This window comes from Artemia franciscana, chromosome 15, assembly GCF_032884065.1.
Source record: "Artemia franciscana chromosome 15, ASM3288406v1, whole genome shotgun sequence".
Lineage (NCBI taxonomy): Eukaryota > Metazoa > Arthropoda > Branchiopoda > Anostraca > Artemiidae > Artemia > Artemia franciscana.
The window spans coordinates 32,732,299-32,751,168 of NC_088877.1; the positions used below are offsets into that span (position 1 = coordinate 32,732,299).

At 35.8% G+C, this 18,870-nt stretch overlaps 1 protein-coding gene and 1 long non-coding RNA gene across 7 annotated transcripts in view; one reads left to right on the top strand and one right to left on the bottom strand.

The window, feature by feature from the left end:
- Positions 1–18,870, top strand: part of LOC136036378 (protein N-terminal glutamine amidohydrolase-like) — a 199,745-nt gene that overhangs the window by 20,366 nt on the left and 160,509 nt on the right. For 2 of the 6 annotated variants that reach the window (XM_065718557.1, XM_065718558.1), the window contains one exon: positions 13,482–13,602. The exons of the other annotated variants lie outside the window; for them this stretch is intronic. The gene's annotated coding sequence lies outside the window, so the exon portion shown is untranslated. The remainder of the gene's footprint in view (positions 1–13,481; positions 13,603–18,870) is intronic. 6 annotated transcript variants of the gene reach the window in all.
- Positions 5,519–10,290, bottom strand: LOC136036380 (uncharacterized). The gene is made up of 2 exons (XR_010619720.1): positions 10,192–10,290; positions 5,519–6,093 (listed from the first exon to the last, which is right to left on the bottom strand). It is a non-coding gene; the product is annotated as an uncharacterized LOC136036380 (long non-coding RNA).

The window sequence follows — 18,870 nt, forward strand, 5'->3', positions numbered from 1 at the left end:
CATCTGATCAAAACTAAGAGAAAGCCATTTAGCCAAAAAAAAATTAATATACAAATTTCATTTCAATAATTTATGTGTGGAGAGCCAAAATCAAACATGCATTAATTCAAAAACGTTCGGAAATTAAATAAAAAAAACTAGTTTTTTTAACTGCAAGTAAGGAGCGACATTAAAACTTAAAACGAACAGAAATTACTCCGTATATGAAATGGGTTGTCCCCTCCGCAATCCCTCGCTCTTTACGCTAAAGTTTGACTCTTTGCCACAATTCTACTTTTTAAAACAATTAAAAGCTTTAGCGTAAAGAGCGAGGGATTGCGGAGGGGACAACCCATTTCATAAACGGAGAAGTTTCTGTTCGTTTTAAGTTTTAATGTCGCTCCTTACTTGCAGTTAAAAAACTAGTTTTTTTATTTAATCTAAAAGTAAGGAGTGACTCGGGCCAATAGTAATCGAAACTCTGAAAGACGGAATTTGGATAACGATTAATACATCAAAAAGACATTTAAGGCTTATTTATACGTAAAATTCATAAATCTTAACATAGCCCATCAAAAACTCTTCAAAAGGAGGAAATATCCCCAAAAACGCGAGTAATCTAAATAAAAATCATATCTTCAAATTCGGAATGTCAGAGAACTCTGCTTTTGAGGTCTTGGCAAACTATATATAAAAATGTGTAATTTTGCAAGATTTGCCCTAAGATTATTACCTTTTTTCCAAGAGTGATCGTATCGAAACAATGGTCCTCGAAGATTGGGAGAGGGCTCATTTGAACGGAATTTAAAAGTCTTAGTCCCCTTTTTCAGTAACCAAAGATTGTGCCACGGAAAAGTAGGGTATTCTGCCATTTTGTAGAACCAAACTGCAATTTCACCCAAAAGAGGACCAAGTTTTCATTGATTGAAAATTTTGAGGTAGCGAATCGATTTTTTTTTCTCAGGGGTGATTTTAGCGAACCAGTGGTCTTAGAAGATTGAGAAAGAGCTAATTTGAATGGAAACTAAAATTATAGTGTCTATTTTAAGTGACCATAACACTGGAGAGCAACTAACTCCCCTCACACGCCCCCATTTCCTCGATGACATCCGATTAAAATTTGAGACATTAATTTAATTCAGGATAGTTGAAAGGTGCGATGACTATGCCTACTGGTATACATGACCCCTTACAGTTCCTGGTGAAAAGAGTTTAATTTTTACAAAATGTGCATTGTTTACAGATAGTATTTTTTACTGAGAAACATGCGTTTTTTTTTGGGGGGGGGGATTTTTTAGCGATGAGGATTTCCCATGGTGAGAATTTACAATGAGGAGGAAAATGTCTGGAAGGAATTTTCCACACGGTTGAAATGGATCTAAGTTGTTCATTTTACCCATTTTTTACATATAGTAATTCTATTGGAGAATATATGGAAATTTTTCAAGGGGGAACTTTCCGTAGGTGGGGTAATTTCAAGAGGAATAATTCTCTTAGAAGGGGTGAGGGGAATTGCTGGCATGATTTAAAAAAAAAAACAACCATAAATAAAATTAAAAATTCAAATAAAAATAAAGAGATTTTCCAGGGGGAATTGTCCGGAATAATTTTCAGCCATGAGAGAATGGTCTGAGGAGAATTCCTCGATGTGAATTTAAGCGGGGGTGAATTTCCTGTGGGGAAATTTTCTGCAAGTTTTTTTTCAACTGAAAGTAAGGAGCAACATTAAAACTTCAAGAAAAAAAGATTTGTACGTGAGGGGGGCTGCCCCTTCCTTAACCTACCCTCTTCGCGCTAAAGTTTGACCCAATTTCTTGAGAACGACTCTTGGAACCCCAAAGGCCATTAAATTGGAATAAGAAGTGTTTCTAAAGCACTAAAAAACTTAGTGTAACGAGCGAAGGGTTGAGAAACGGGGTAGCCCTCCTCTGACCCAGAATAGTTTTGTCAGTCTTAAGTTTTAATTTTGTTCCTTACTTTCGATTGAAAAAAACTTGTTTGTTTTTAATATTTAAAGGAAAAGAATTGGTTAGATTTTGCTGAGAAAATTGGTACCGCATTTATGAGTTATGTTCAATATAGGACAAACCATCGAGATTGGATATACTACTACTGCTACTACTAAAAACTCATCGCAGCAACAAGCCGCCTGAGGCCAACACAGTTACGTATGCTCCTTCTCCATCCCAATCTATTCAAAAAATCCCTCTCGAAACCCTCCCAGGAAGTTCCCATTTTCTTTAAATCTTTCTTTATGACATCCTCCCACCACAGACGAGGACGACCTGCTTTCTATTTAGCCCTAGACGATTGACCGAAAAGGACAATCTTTGGCAATCTTTCATTACAGCCTGCTGTTTGAAATACGGTCAGTCAGCGTGGTACCTGAACATCTACTGTATTCTAGTGAATCTAGTGAATAGAGATTGGAATGCTTTTAAAACTATTTTTTAAATAGATAACTAATTTTACTACATATAATTTTTTTCAAAGAAAGATTTTACTATCAAAATTTAATTGCAATATTATAAATGATCTCGCTACATTGAAAAAAAAAATTTGCAAAATCTTAGCAAAATGATTAACACCATCAGAACTTTGTAGGGCCTTTCGTAGATAGAACTTTTTTAGCCGTTCTGTAGGAGTAAAAGTTCATTTTCTGATTCCCTTTGCCTATCCTCCCAAAGTACAAAGTTTGAAGTCCCCCTATCCATCCTCCAAGCTGTCTCCAAGATTTTGCTGAAATTTTACGCGGATAGACTCGATTCGCGTAATTGCTTCAGATTTACCTCTGCTCCTTCCCTTAAGTCAAAACCTTGGGTCCATCGGACGTCTAATACCCCCAAAAGTTTAAATTTAACTTTGCAAGCCTTTTATGAGATATTATGGATATCCTTTTTCTTTGGATATTCTTTGCCCTGTGCCTTCCGGACATAAACTTCAAGCAAATCCAAAAAGAAGCTTCATGGCGCATTCTATCTTGGAGCCCGTGCCTGTAGCATTAATTTATTTTTGGCCACGAAAATTCCCTTTGTAGGTTTCAAGTTGTCGAGGGATAACTTATTTTGCGACTTTTTCAGACCGGTTTTAATATAAACTAATATTTTGCCCTCCTCTTTTTATGGTATATTGGGATCCCCTTGGGTCTGAAACTTAGGGCTGTAAGGTTCAAGTCGTTGGAAAAAAAAGTTGGTCGTCGGTCCCCGTTTTTTGGAAAAAAACGGGGACCCTACTTTTCCTTCTTCATTGGGGGTCCCCTAGCCTAAGGATTGAAAGATGTAAGTTTCAAGCTGATCAATTTTTGGCCCATTTTGAGTGGCTTGTGCCTTCAGTTTAATTTTTCAGGGTTCCCTTGCCCCCAAGGCCTTAAGGAATTAAGTTTTAAAGTCATCACGAGCAAACTGTTTTTGATCCATTTCCAGCTCCCTTAACCTCCCCCTCCTCCCACTATCCCAATTAAATATGCCTTTGTCTTGGCTCCCGGAACGATCCTTGAAAATTTCGTGCTAACTATACACCCAACATCAAACACAACCCCTCATTCTTTTCCATCACAAAACGTATTTGTAAGCATTTGACTGTTGGCATCACTCACAGTCCTTGCCAAAGAGGCTGTAGGGATCATGAGATCCAAAACGACAAATTTATTATGCTTTAAACTATTTTAAGCAAAATTACTATGCTGAAATTTGCTTCCATATCATGAAGGGCTTGTGAAGTTCTGGGAAGTGAAAAAGGGCACAAGGGGGATGATTCGGCATAAAGCGGCCTGACAAAAAAGAGCACCGAAGGCACACGCCTGTTGAATTAGAGAACGCTGCAGTGTTGTCTCTCAAAAGGAAGATCAGTCTAATAGAAACTAAGTGAAGTTAAGTGCTGGAGCTTCTTGCTAAACCTTCCCTAGTGCTTAGACTACACTCCGTGATTTCAAAGCCCCTAGATAGTGGCTCTGAGGGTGTTGATTTTTTGGTTATAACTTTTATCGTTTTTCTAATTAAACATCATTGTTTATAATTATCTGTTAGGGTTTGATAGTGAAATTTTAGTTATTAAAATTCAATAGGCAAGTTTGAAAAAATTGTCGATTTAATGAATTATTTTTAAACCATAGCTGAATTTTTTCTTCATTGAATATAATTCTAAATGACAAATTCCTTTACAAAATTCACCCAAATCGGCATGGAACATTCAGGGTAATTAGATGGAACTTTAAAGATGGAACCAAAGGAACTTTAAAGAGTTCAATACATTTTGGAAGGAAAATGTGGTTGCATCGATTCTTAGCGAGGAAAGCTAAAAAATTTTAAGCTGACCTGACTTAAAAAATCTGGCCGTGTAGGCACCTCAATTAAAATTTCAAGGCAAACGGAGCCGCAATTAAGACAGCAGATTAGGGAAACAGATATAATTATATTGATTGGTGATTCCTATTTTTTTCAGACACAAAACAGAAATCTTTAATAATAAATAACCTGGAAATGTATTTATTCAAATAAACAGATAGTCGTAATAAAGCATTTCATTTTTTTTTTATTAAAACATTGGAAGAAGGTTTGTTTGAATTCAAGGGTGTTTACCTACTCTAGATGGCCTTCTGGCACCTCGTCATCTTTGATTTGCCAGTTTTATACACGTTTTTTTTTTTACCAAAATTCTTGTTGTAAGGATTTTAGTAAACAAAGACTTAGTATTCCTGGATAGGTCGGATGTTATTTTCGTGGAGAGGATGTACGGAAATTGCAGCCTACATGGACTTAGCTTTCATATTAGCGTCATCTCTTTGTGGGAGATTGTTGTAGTTCATATTTTTAAATAGAGGGCCCAGGTGATCTTTCAGAGCGTTAAGATGTATCAAGAGCATACACTTTGGAAAACCGGGCGGTAAAACCAACGTGAAAGTTGAAATTTGAGTCGTTTACGCCAAGGTACCGAGTAGCAGTGTATTGTATTTTTTACTCTGGAAATGCCTTCCAGAGTAAGAGGGGGGGGGTCGCTACTTACTTAATTGCTGCTGTAAAAGTTAATTTAAATTTCGCCCCTTACTTCAAACAGTAAAGGCTTAAAAATTATAATAAAATTCGAACTCTAAATTTAAGACGAACGAATAAACACAATGTTTACAGTATTATAACACTATATGTAAACACAATAAACTTTGCAACAGGATTCAGTACAGTTTTTGGTAACATTACTTCTATCCCTAATTATTTACAAGGCCGGAATTTTCCCTACCTCAGACACCCAGATCCGGAGCATATCTACCAAAATTCTTTTCTTGAGGAGGCTGACAAGGCCAGAACCGATGATAAAAGTGCCTATGGATTAAGTAAGTAATATCAAATCAGAACAAAGCTATTAGTCAGAATATAAAATACTGTGCTATTATTTCTATAAGGTAAATTATTGCTTTTCAAAAAAAAACATTCTTCTTCTTAAACACTCATATAGCAGAAACGCCACAGTATTTATATTTTATAATAGTAATAAATTCTTGTGTACAACACAAAACTAGAAATAGGTATAGGAAACAATAGTAATATGCACTAAACTAACATATTTAATAATCTAAATACAGCGTGATAAGGTTTAAAAGTAAAAGAGAAATCTAATGTTTTCTGACACAGGGTCAAATTTTTTCTTTTTTTCATATCCTTTTTTTCTTCCTCGACCATTTGTTCGCTTTGATCGGTATACTTTGATCTTACCTTGGTCGTTTGCTTCAGTTTTGGTATTAATTCTATATACTTTTGATTTATCATTAATTGGGTTAAATGCCCATTCAGGTTCTATGTATGATATGTCTACAGTTTCTTTGTTTGTGTTGGTGATAGACAATTCAGAATTTCTGTCTAGCGATTCTTCTTCTCTGTTTGTTTTGGTGATAGATACATCAGGGCTCCTGTAAGATTCAAGTGGTGAAATTGTAGTAAATATTTGTGATTTATCGTTTTCTTCTGTTCTGGTATTGGCGAAAAAAAGTTCGGAGCTTCGTAGATTCCAAGCTGCGGGAGTGCGTACAAGTGTAGATTCTAAATTTGAAGGGAATTCTGGTCTTGTTTGAGTGAGAAGAAAAGGGTTTATGGATGAGACGACTGACTGGAGAAACATGGTATACTGTAAAAAAAAAGCAACTTATTGAAAGCCGTGAGTCTCAACTATAGAATAAACCGTGTCTGGATGAATTGAACGATATTTTTAATTAAGCAGCTGAATGTTTCTCAACTTTTATATCTGTCCCTATTTTACTCTTCGTTTCTTCGTGGGCCTTTAAGCTATATCTCTTTTGAGAAATGTGAGGCTGAAGGCTCAAACATGAGAAGATTTTCCCTTCGTAAATTTCTAGATAATTATCAAGAGTGACAAGAAATTATCCTTACATACGACTTGGAATAATAAACGTTTTCTTCTGTAGAGTTTGTTTTTAGTAGACGGTTTGTTTTAAGTCTTTTTTTAATGCTTTTTATTTAGACACTTGGAATAGTTTCTATTCCTTTTGATAAATCTTTGAGCACGAAAGTGATAAAAGTTGTATGGATACTATAAAATTTCAAAAATGCTTTTCTACCATTATTATTTTTCCTGCTTGACATTATAGATTTAACTATAAATTCTATAGATATAATGGCCATAAGAACTTTGGAGGGGGGGGGGGGCTTGTTAAATCAGCAATTAAAATAAGTTCTAGCTTCTTTTATTGGGACATAAATTGATTAGTGAACTGTGCTCTTCAGTGCCCCTTTTTGTCTTTGGGGACTACCCCCTCCCAACTTTTTGATGTGCTTCTTACTCATAATGATTAGAAGGTGCAAAACAGTGGCTTAATGTGAAGAACCGAGGGCAAGGTCCCCAATATATATAAATGGTCCGTTTTTCACAGATATACGAGTATTTTAGTATGAAATGCAAGCATTTTGCTCCTCATTAAAATCATACCCATTTAAAGAGTCTGAATTTGAATGCTTAGATTACTAATCGGGCTTTATCAAAGCTGTAGAGGGTTGATGACACGTTGGAGAAATAAGATTAGTTCCGAGTTAGAAAAAGACGCAGGTAAGCACTGATCCGATGTGAAACGAGATGAATCCCGACTCATTTGAAAAACAAGCTAAGACTTAACTTGGTTCAAGATTAAGCAAAGGCCGGGTGGAGCACTAGATCGGAGCAGAAACGAACTAAGGCCTGATTCGACGCAAAAACATTACGTTTTAGTTCATTGCAAAAAACCAGCAAAGTCGCTCACTCATTGCAGAAAAAGAACTGAGCCAAAGTCGTGGACAAACTCGATGCATACGAACTAGGATCTGACTTGGTGCCAAAACGAGCCAAGTCTTGATCTGATGTATAAACGAGCCAAGTCCAGACTTTTAGATCAAATTAGGCTAAATACTGAATCGGTGCAAAATCCAACTAATTCCTGACTTGGTAAAGTCCTGGTTCAGTGGGAAAATTACTTAGGTCCTACCAAGGTGTAAAAGAAGCTAAGCTTTAACCCGGTAACAGCGTACTACATAATACTTCTGAATGAAACGATAATTAGCAGGCTTACGTGAGTATATATTCTGCTTGTCCTACTTAAATATCAGATAGAGAGAAGTAAGGAGCGACCCGGCTCATTAGTATTTGAAACTCTAAAAAACAAAATATTGATACCAATAGGTACATCAAAGAATTGCATTTTAATGCTGATTTCAAATATATGAGGTGGATCAAGTTTAGTCTTACCCATCGAAAGTTATGAGCCTGAGAAAATTTGTCTTGTTTTAGAAAAAAGGGAGAAACACCCTGTAAAAAGAATCTTAACGAAAATCACACCAGATTCAGCAGTGTCATAAAAATCTACTGTAGAAGTTTCAAGCTCTTATCTGCAAAAATGTAGAATTTTGTATTTTTTGCCAAAAGACAGATCACAGATGCGTGTTTATTTGTTTGTTTTTTTTTTTTCCAGGGGTGATCGTATCGACCCAATGGTCCTAAATTGTCGCAAGAGGGCTCATTCTAACGGAAATTAAAAGTTCTGTTGCCCTTTTAAAGTGACCAAAAAATTGGAGGGCACCTAGGCCCCCTCCCATGCACATTTTTTCGCACAGTCACCGGATCAAAATCTTGAGATAGACATTCTGTTCAACTTAGTTTGAAAACCTAATGACCTTGAGGAAGACTTCATCCCCGAGAGTCCCCAGGGGAGGGGCTGCAACTTACAAACTTTGACCATTGTTTATATATAGTAATGGTTATTATGAAGTGTACAGATGCTTTCAGGGGGACGTTTTCGCGTTGGGATGGGGGGAGGGTTAGTTGGAGGAGGTCACGTAGAGTATCTTTCCATGGAGGAATTTATCATGAGGAAAGATAATTTCCATGAAATATAATGTTAGGATTTTCTAACATTAATAAAAAAAAACAATGAGAAAAGAATTTTTTTTAATTGGAAGTAATGACCATCATTAAAGCTTAAACAGAAAATATTACATATTTAAGACGGTTCGTCTCCTCCACAATGCCCTGCTTTTTTCGCTGAAGTATTTTAGTAATTTTAACTATTTAATATACGGCGTTTGCAATTCAGGGGTCATTCTTAAAGATTTGGGACAAAATTCAAGCTTTAATGTGAAGAGCGAGGTATTGACAAGGGGACGAGCCCTCTCACACAATAAAAATAAATGTTCATTACTAACAAAAACATTACAAAAAAATCTAGTTGCATTTTTAAGTAACCGAAAATGGGGGGGGGGTCGGCAACTACTCGTTTCTCGCTTTTTTTTTATTAAAATCGTCCGATCAGAACTATGAGAAAGCAATTTAGCAAAAAAAAATAATAATATGCAGATTTCGTGTTATTTATTCATGTACGGTGAGCCAAAATCAAAACATGGCTCAGTTCAAAAACGTTCAGAAATTAAATAAAAAAACAAGATTTTTAACTGCAAGTAAGGAGCGACATTAAAATTTAAAACGAACAGAAATCATTCCGTGTATGATAGAGGTTGTCCCCTCCTCAACCCCTCGCTCTTTACGCTAATGTTTTTTTTTTGTTGTTTTAAAAAGTAGAGTTGCGACAAAGAGTCAAACTTTAGCGTAAAGAACGGGGCGTTGAGGAGGGTACAACCCCTTTCATATACAGAATATTTCTGTTCGTTGGTCGGGACATAGCATACGATGACAGTCATCTTGCCATGCTTATGTCCAAAGCGAGCCTTCATTAATCTGTCAGATACGGTTTCGTGCAAAAGTAAGGCCTTTCTTGCAAGGCTGTTTAGCACAAGGCCAACTCCACCTGCTACATGAGGTTGCGGCCGCCCTGATCGGAGCGTTTAGTTACGTGAGAGATCCCATATCTAGTGGCACATGAACAGCAGACAGAGTCTGTCTCATTCCAGACGAACTCCATTCACCCCCCCCTCAAATATAATGTTTCCGGCGACAAAATTAGAATTAGTACTGTTACTGTTAACTCTTCGTTACTGAGCCATTCATGTAAAGCATTGAATTTAAAATAAATCAGTTGATATAGGCCAAATTTCTCCTAAAAAATAATAGGATAAACTAAGCAAATTGTTCTTGATTTAGGTTTAAAAATATTCTCATATTGTTTTTCGAAACAAATGGAGTAACCGGAGGGATTCAGGTGTTAAAGGCCTATCCAACTAAATTCATGGAAAAAGTGTTGCTAAATATCCACAATTCAGATCAGAAATCAACCTATGCATTCGAAAATAAAGAAAAACAAAATTTAATAAACAAGTGACAGAAGTGTGAATCCCGTGAAAAAAGTTTATGAAATTATTTTATTCAAAAAACTAAAAAGCTCAAGAAACATTTCATGATATTCCTTTTTGAAATGAGGTAACAGGAAAGATTTAGATATTTTTTGCCTTTGCAGATAAAACACATTGACTAAATACAGCTAACCATTAACTAGTTGAAAACAGAATTCTTTATATCCATTCGGAAAATGAAAAACTATAGTGACAGAAGTAAAAAACTAAAAAAAAAATGTGTATGAAATTGCTTTATTCCATAAACCAAAATATTCGAGAAGCTATTCATGAAATTTCTTTTTAAACTGAAAAACTATGTTTTTTGGATCTCAAAGAAATGAAATTGGTAGATGGATGTTTTTACCTCAGAAATCTCAAGTACTTTGTTATTAAAATTTTTGGGTGAATTTTAGCAAAATTTTAACTAATAAAAAAGAATATAGGATACACTTACAAAGATGGTGTCCATTTTTGTGCGTCTTTTCTATCTCTTTACATTACTGAACTAGTTATTTTGTCATTCTGTAACGAAATTTTTAAGTCATTCTTTCGGTTCTTGCTGTTAAGAATACTAATGCCACAAGACAAAATGTTTAATCAGAATGCTGCAAGACAAAAAGTTTACCCAATAAAAACAAATATTGCCAAATAAAAATTCTTAGATAGTCAATCCATTCAACGTCGTTGAAAAGCTATTTGCTTTTGCTATACGTTCCTATGTTCTTAAGGATACATTGCTACGCCACGGAAAATTCGTCTGTAGAGTTCTCATCTAAATTGCAGTGACTCCCTACTTCTCATGTGAAAATCTTGGATACTTCATTGAGCAACATCGAAAGACAAAATATCTTAAAAATATTAGTTCTTTATATTATTGTTCTGTTTGTATATTTTTTTAGAAAGAGACAGTTTTAGTATAGATATCACCAATATACAAAAGAACCTCATCAGGCACTTTAAAAAGTCAAAGACTTGTTAGTAGTGGCTGATAAACATTCAATGAACAACAGTACCGACTTTATTAACAAAAAAGAGAGAAAAGTGGGAAAAGAAAAAAGGAAAATAAAGTAGAAGATAGAGAATCCTACTTGAAAAAAAAGACAATAAGCCCTCCCATTTAGACTATTTACTTAATCTCTTCCCAGAAGGTGGTTTTTCAGTCTACTCTTGAACTTAATATTTTCTGATAACCTTATACTCGTTGGTAAATAATTTTATATTACCTGTCCAGCAAACCTTGGACTAAAACTTGGCCTCTGAGAGCTGCGACACTCATATACCAAGTCGTCCATATTTCAACTCTCGTAACTGTGGTACAAAGAATTCCTTGTAAACATTTTGACGAAATTTCAGGGGACAAACCATAAATACTCTGAAATACAAAAATAGTAAGTTGATAATCATCAAGTTGGCTAACATTAAGAATCATGAGTTTCCTATAACAATTAACTGTATCATTTTCACCACGGCCATAATTTCCTAATTAATAACTTTATTCTGTAGAAACCTGAACACGTTTAAAATTTGTATAAAATTCACTAGTCCATATCACACAATCATAAGTAATATAAGGCATGGCAGTAGAATGTTAAAGAGTTAAAAGGGCAGAACGAGGTAACTGATTTCTCAGACGCCGAATCAGACAAAGCCCTCTAGAAACCTTAGCTGCCACCTGATGACTATATGCTTTCCAAACCAGATTTTGATCAAGCTGGAAACCAAGGTATCTCATAACAGCTACTTGTTTCAATGGCTTATTACAAAGAAATATTTTTCTAGTTAAATCAACTGGACTTCCTTTCCGACTAAATAACATAAAATGAGTTTTTAAACCATTCGCTGATAAAGGGCTAGTCCTTGTAAAAATCAAAAGACGATTTAAAGTTTGATTAATTTTCTCCACAAGATCATCATCATGATATTGACTTACTTAATAACTTGAGGTAATGTTCTTTCTCATTAGGGTTGCCAGAATAGAGGAGGCTCATTGACAGCACCGTCAGCGTTCTCCAAGTGTCCGTGTCCTAGGCTAGGGAATTGGGCCTCTTTGGGATTTTTTTTTTGCGGATGAGAACGCTTTGGTTTACTACACCAGCCCGTCTGGTGTGTTGCCTCTTTCGAAGACGTTACGATTCATTTCCTGAGATACTAAAAATTCGAGATGATCTTTATGGGGGTTCTCGGGGGAAGGTGGAGTGAACCTTGTAAAGCAGGCTTCTATTTGATCAGAGAGATTTGCCATCTTGGAAGTCATCACGATCTTGGTGTTGTGCGTGATAATCCATTTGTAGCCTTGAAATTGACGCAGGTGCCTATTTTGAATGGCGTCGATCTTTAATAGCCGCTGATCTTTCTTAGTGATATTGGCCACGTCCCAGAAGAGCTCAGCCTGACACTTGAGACTGGGGTATTATAAATGCGAGCTTTGGCGTGGCGACTAAATTGGAGTTTGAGCAAGACGCTTTTAGGATTCGTCCTGATACAAAAATTGTGTTGGCTTCACAGGCTATATTTTTGGTATCAAGTGTGCCATTTGACGATATGACTGATCCGATATAAATGAGCTGATTCAAAAGTGTGACTGTTCAACTAAAAAGTCAGGGGTGGAGTAGATACTTGCTTTTCGATGGACTTGATATTTGTTTTTGTGACAGTTGATTTACAGTCTAACCATAGAACTCTTGGAGGAGAATGTCTCGAGTGCAGAATTAAGGTGGGCAAGATTGTTGGTATAAAAATCTACATCATCTCCAAAGTCAATTTCAGACAGGTTTCCCCAATATGACTGATGCCAAATGGATGGTGGTTGTGACGCTGTCAAACAGCTCCTATGTAACACTTCATCTTTGCCGCACTCTGTTTTTACTGAGGAAGGAAGTTGAAAGCTTCCCGTCAGCCAAGACTGATTTTTGTAATGCTGTGGAGCTCTTTAGAGATCCTGAGTGTCTGTATAGGTAGGGCCGTAGTTTTCAAAATTTACCACTTACCTATTTACAGTATTAAAGACAGAACTGTAGTTGTTGAAAGCTATGTAAGCTTTTTTATTGAATTTTAGTATTTTGTCAGCAATGCACTAGTTATACCTTTCAGAATCCAGGATTGATTCAATATCCGTGGGAGAGATGGAATGAAGCTCAATATGCTCTTCTCATAAGCACTTTTACCTGAAGTTGACATCAGATCCCAACCAGACTTATTTAGAACTAAAAGCTAGACTCACAGGATTACCTTTGTATGGTTCTTGATTCATCTGGCCTTTTGGAAGGGGGTTGAGAGGTACTAAAACACCTTTTTGCTTACTAAGCTGAGCTGAGGAGCTATTACTGAGGCTTATTACTAAGCTGAGGAGCAGAGTTGATAGAATATGTCATGACTCATGTCACATAATCATCAAACCGGCTCCTGTTCTGACTGAACCTCTTTGAGGAACGGTTTACATTCTTGTCATCCACATCATAGGCGTATGAGATCGCAACTAAATTTGGTAGGGGTAAGAAACAAAGAATTTGTTGAAAATCAAGAGGGTTTGAATCCAATCATTGGACGTCATCATTTTTGTGACCCCACGACTATTAATCTTAGGTTACACTACTGTGTATTACTGATTAGGCTACACTACCGTAAATAAAAGAAAAAGAAGAAACACAAACAAGTTATCGTAGTCAGGCTATTAGTGATAGCAATAGTCAATTTAACGGTGCTAATTTAATAAAAAGTGACAAGTGTGTTTTTCGTCATTTTTAGTATTTTCATCTTCTGGGGCCATCGTATGGAATGGATGTTGGTGAGCGTTGAGAAAGGACTCAGCCAGTCGTAATCTACAGGAGTATTGTGTCACTTTTTATTGGCTAAAACTGAACAGAGGGTAACGTACTATCTCTTCCATGCTCCATGTGCTCCTTATTTGAACTGATAATAATCAGTTAAAATTTTATTTTAATCTAATTTCGAGCACAAATAAAAAATAAGCACAATAGAAAATATTTATAATATAATTCATTTTCAGTAAAGTGCCGATGACGCACTGGGATTTGGACTTTATAGTTAAGGAGCGGGGCGGTAGCCAAGCTCTTGTTTGTAATCATTTTGTTCGTTTTAAGCTTGATTTGCATATTTGATTTAATTTTTACTTGTTTTAAGATTTATTTATTCATTTATATTAGCACTTGTTGTATGTTGGTTTGCTTCGATTGTTTTATTTAATTTTTCTTCGTTTTGAGTTTTGTTTATTCTTTAATAGTAATTTTGGGTCGTTTTAAGTTTGAATTATTAAAGGTTTTTTCTATTGATCTTAAGTTTATGGCCTTCACTTTTCTTTGAAAAACTTTATTTCGGATTTTTTTCTTAATTAAATAAAAAAAAACTAATTTTTTTAGCTGAAAGTAAGGAGCGACATTAAAACTTAAAACGAACAGAAATTACTCCGTATATCAAATGGGTTGTCCCCTCCGCAATCCCTCGCTCTTTACGCTAAAGCTTTTAATTGTTTTAAAAAGTAGAATTGTGGCAAAGAGTCAAACTTTAGCATAAAGAGCGAGGGATTGCAGAGGGGACAACCCATTTGATATACGGAGTAATTTCTGTTCGTTTTAAGTTTTAATGTCGCTCCTTACTTTCAGCTAAAAAAATTAGTTTTTTTTTATTTAATTTCTGAACGTTTTTGAATTAATGCATGTTTGGTTTTGGCTCTCCGCACATAATTTATTAAAATGAAATTTGTATATTAATTCTTTTTTTGGCTAAATGGCTTTCTCTTAGTTTTGATCAGACGATTTTGAGAAATAAGGGGTGGAGAAAGAGGCCTAGTTGCCCTCCAATTTTTCGTTTACTTAAAAAGGCAACTAGAACTTTTAATTTGTAACGAACGTTTTTATTAGTAAAAAATATACGTAACTTAAGAATTAACTTACGTAACAAACTTTCATAATCTTATATTTTTATTATGTATACGAGGGAGTGTGTACCCTCGTTAATACCTCGCTCTTTACACTAAATCGTAAGTTTTGTCCCAATTCTTTAAGGATGACCCCTGAATCAGAAAGGCCGTAGAATAAATAGTTGAAATTACTAAAAATACTTTAGCATAAAGAGCGAGGTATTTATCTCCTCCTAAATACCTCGCTCTTTATGCTAAAGTATTTTTAGAACCCCTCATATGCGTAATAATCTCTGTTCGTTTAAGTTTCAATGCTACTCCTTCCTTTCATTTGAAAACATGTTTTCATGTTTATTTTTCATTGTTTTCTTATAGTAATGCTAGAAAATCCTGCGCCCTTTTCATTGAATATTTCTTCCCCCATGACAGATTCCTCCAAGGAAAGATCCTCCAACATAGCCCCCTTCCCTCAGCCCCACCCTCAAACAAAATAAAATCCCCCTGAAAACGTCTGTACACTTTCCAATAACCATTACTATATGTAAACACTGGTCAAAGTTTGTAACTTGCAGCCCCTCCCCCAGGGATTGTGGGGGAGTAAGTCATCCCCAAAGACATAGTTATTATGGTTTTCGACTATGCTGAACAAAATGGCTATCTCAAAATTTTGATCCGTTGACTTTGGGAAAAAATTAAGCGTGGGAGGGGGCCTAGATGCCCTCCAATTTTTTTGGTCACTTAAAAAGGGTTCTATAACTTTTCATTTCCGTTAGAATGAGCCCTCTTGCGACATTCTAGGACCACTTGGTTGATACGATGACCCCTGGAAAAAAAAAAAAAAAAAATAAATAAATAAACACGCACCCGTGATTTGTCTTATGGTAAAAAATACAAAATTCCACATTTTTGTAGATAGGAGCTTGAAACTTGTACAGTAGGGTTTCTGATACGCTGAATCTGGTGGTGTCATTTTCGTTAAGATTCTATGACTTTTAGGGGGTGTCTCCCCCTATTTTCTTAAATAATGCAAATTTTCTCAGGCTCGTAACTTTTGATGGGTAAGACTAAACTTGATGAAACTTATATATTTAAAATCAGCATTAAAATGCGATTCTTTTGATGTAGCTATTGATATCAATATTCAATTTTTTAGAGTTTTGGTTACTATTGAGCCGGGTCGCTCCTTACTACAGTTCGTTACCACGAACTGTTTGATTAATTAAGCGAACATAAAAAAAACATTTGTATGAGAGTGGTAAAAATGGTATGATAGTTTTGGGTACCCGTTTGACTGACCGTATTTAGCAGGCCGTCCCTGATTGGGATGGGAAAAGGTCGTAAGGAAGGATTTAATAGAAATTATAACTTATTGAGAGGGGGGTAAAAAAATAACCTGTAAAAATTGGGATAAATGGATAGATGTTTCATTTAATATACTTACAAAAAAAACTTAACCTACAGCAGAGAGCAGAGCTTGTAAGGTTGGGTGTGCCAAGACAAGACAAGATCTTTTATTGACCAAGTTACATAATAATAATTTTCTAGACTGAACGACGAGGAGCAGGGCTTGATGTGACGGCCATAAAACAGAGTTAGGAAAATGCCGAAATAACAAAAAAAAGAAAATAAAGAAAAAAACCATACAAGGTAGGAGATAAAAAAGGAGGCCACCCCAGCGCGAGAATACCACGACAAAATTCCTACTAATATCTATTATTCATCAATACAGACAAAGAACTATTTTTGAATTATGTTATTTCAAGAAAATCGGCTCTTGAAACTAGGGGACATTTCTACTAAATTAAGTTTACTTACAATATGAGGAATTTGGTATCGTATTGAGAATCTAGCTCTTTCCGATTTGATGGGGGTAAGGCGATACTTCTTGAGCGGACGTGGTGGGCAGGAGAAATGGGAGTCTCAATTATACGCAAATCATGGAAATAATTTGTTGAGGATTGGATATCATAATACCTAATACCACATTGCTATATGCACGTCCTTCAGTTGTTTGAGATTTATTATGTTGAGAAAAATATATAAAGTTTGGGTTTCTGACCAATTTTTAAGCCTCCCAGGGCGATGAACCAAACTACCCAGAATTCCAATTGCCTTGTTTTGAATTAATTAAAAAAACAAGTTTTTTTTTAACTGAAAGTAAGGAGCGACATTAAAACTTAAAACGAACAGAAATTACTCCGTATATGAAAGGGGCTTTTTCTCCTCGACGCCCCGCTCTTTACGCTAAAGTTTGACTCTTTCTCTTAATTCTACTTTTTAAAACGGTAAAAAACTTTAGCGTAAAGAGCGGAGCGTTACTCCCCAAAGGAAATATGTGCTTGCCACTACTACTATGCCTCTACTACTACGATTGTAAGAACTACTGCTATAGTTAAGGTTGTTAAGTCAAAAATTTTAGGAAATGTTGCTGGGGAACTTGAACTCAGTCAAGGCTGAATTCAGCTGCAAAAGGGCGTATCAGCAATACCTTATTAACTGCTTTGAGTATTGTGTTGGAACTTTCAGGTACGTTGATGGGGATGTTGAACTAACCAAAAGTGACTGCGTACAGACCGCTAACAGTATTGCAGCTGCTACTACTACGACGATGACTGGCCCTTTTTTGGGACCCCATCTTATCTTTAACAGGGAAAAGTTGGATATTGACTACTCCCTCTTCATTTATTAACATGCCAGTACAAGATGTTACTATTATGTCGTCTGGCTGCATCTTCCACATCTTTGGCAATTTCATCTATTGCCTCCACTTCACACCTCCTAATTCACATTTTAAGGTCACTCTCTTTACATTCTTCTTATTTTCGTATGATCAATCACCAAATAATTTTTGAAAAGGCCCCTCCTCCCTATTAAACATAAAGCATTTTTACTAATATTCCTTTACTAATGTTACTCATGTTATGTTTATAACTTTCTTCCTTAAGACAACATCAGCGGCTTTACGAATTATTTTCGTAAAATTATTCCATCCATCTCCTCCATTCTCAAATTTTAAACTCTCTAGTCTAGTATTTAACTGTTCCTTGTTAGTTTTTCTCAAATTCTAATCTTGGAATTGGACAGCGTTGACAACAAAACAAAGCTTTTTTTTATGAATCATCTTAACAGGCAATTATATCATGACTTAAAAAAAACAAAAAACAATTCCATCAAGGCTGAACATGAAAAGACTTTAGTTTGTGTTTTACCCCATGATATTGCCTCATATTTTTAGAACGCTGAAAAACTGAGCACGGGGATCAGTTACACGGGGGTCAATTGCGATGGAACCGGTTGGTTCATTCCTATATAGATTAATGTCTGTTCTTTTTAAGTTTTGTTCGTTTCTATATTAAATTATAGGCGGCTCAATAGTGCTGTGTTAGTAATGAGCGATATAGCTTCAATGCATTAGCTTTTTTTCTGTCCTGGCAACTCCGTATGGAAGGAGTGGCGATATAATCTTTGGTGATGGCTTCTTTGATATCAAATTGAATTTTCTATGGCCCCCTTTCAGAGTTAAAACTGATTGGAGTTCAACCAGCCCCCTCCCGTTCTCTTTGTAGCCAATCTTCTCCCCTCTTCCCCTCAAAGACATCAGACTAAAATTTTATTTACCCATTCTGTTCAACATAGTCGAAAGGTCCAACACATATGCTTCTAGAGATGATATGACTCCCACAGGCCCTGTAGCAAGGGCTGTAAATTATAAAAGTTGCCCATTGTTATCGTATCGGTTGGCAAAGGGGCATGTATAATCCTTGGTGTCTGAAAAAGCTTAAGGTATTAAGTTGAATCTTTAAACAAATCTTGAGGTGAATGCTTATCTAAATATGAAGACTCTAAGTGCATGTATGTTTTTAAAAGGGCATATATATAATATTTGAAAGGCTGCTAAGGATGATGCTGCTAATGAAACTTTAAGGTTACACTTTTTAGATGTTGAACTAAATCAAACGACAACTGTCAATGGTGTCAAAGAGGGTTTCCGCAACTTCTCAGGAACGTCTAAGTGTATTAAGTTGAAACTTTCAAAAGCTACGTGCATCCAGGTTCTTAAAAAGGAGTATGTACAATATCTAAGAAACGGATATGGGAATTAAGTCGAAAATTTTGGAGAGTGTTTAGTGGTGTTGAACTAAATCAAAGACGTGTGTGCATCCAAGTTGTCAAAAGATCGTATCTATAATATCTCAGGAACGCTGCTGAGGGGAATCTTGAACTAAATGAAAAGACACTATGCATCTAGGCTGTCAA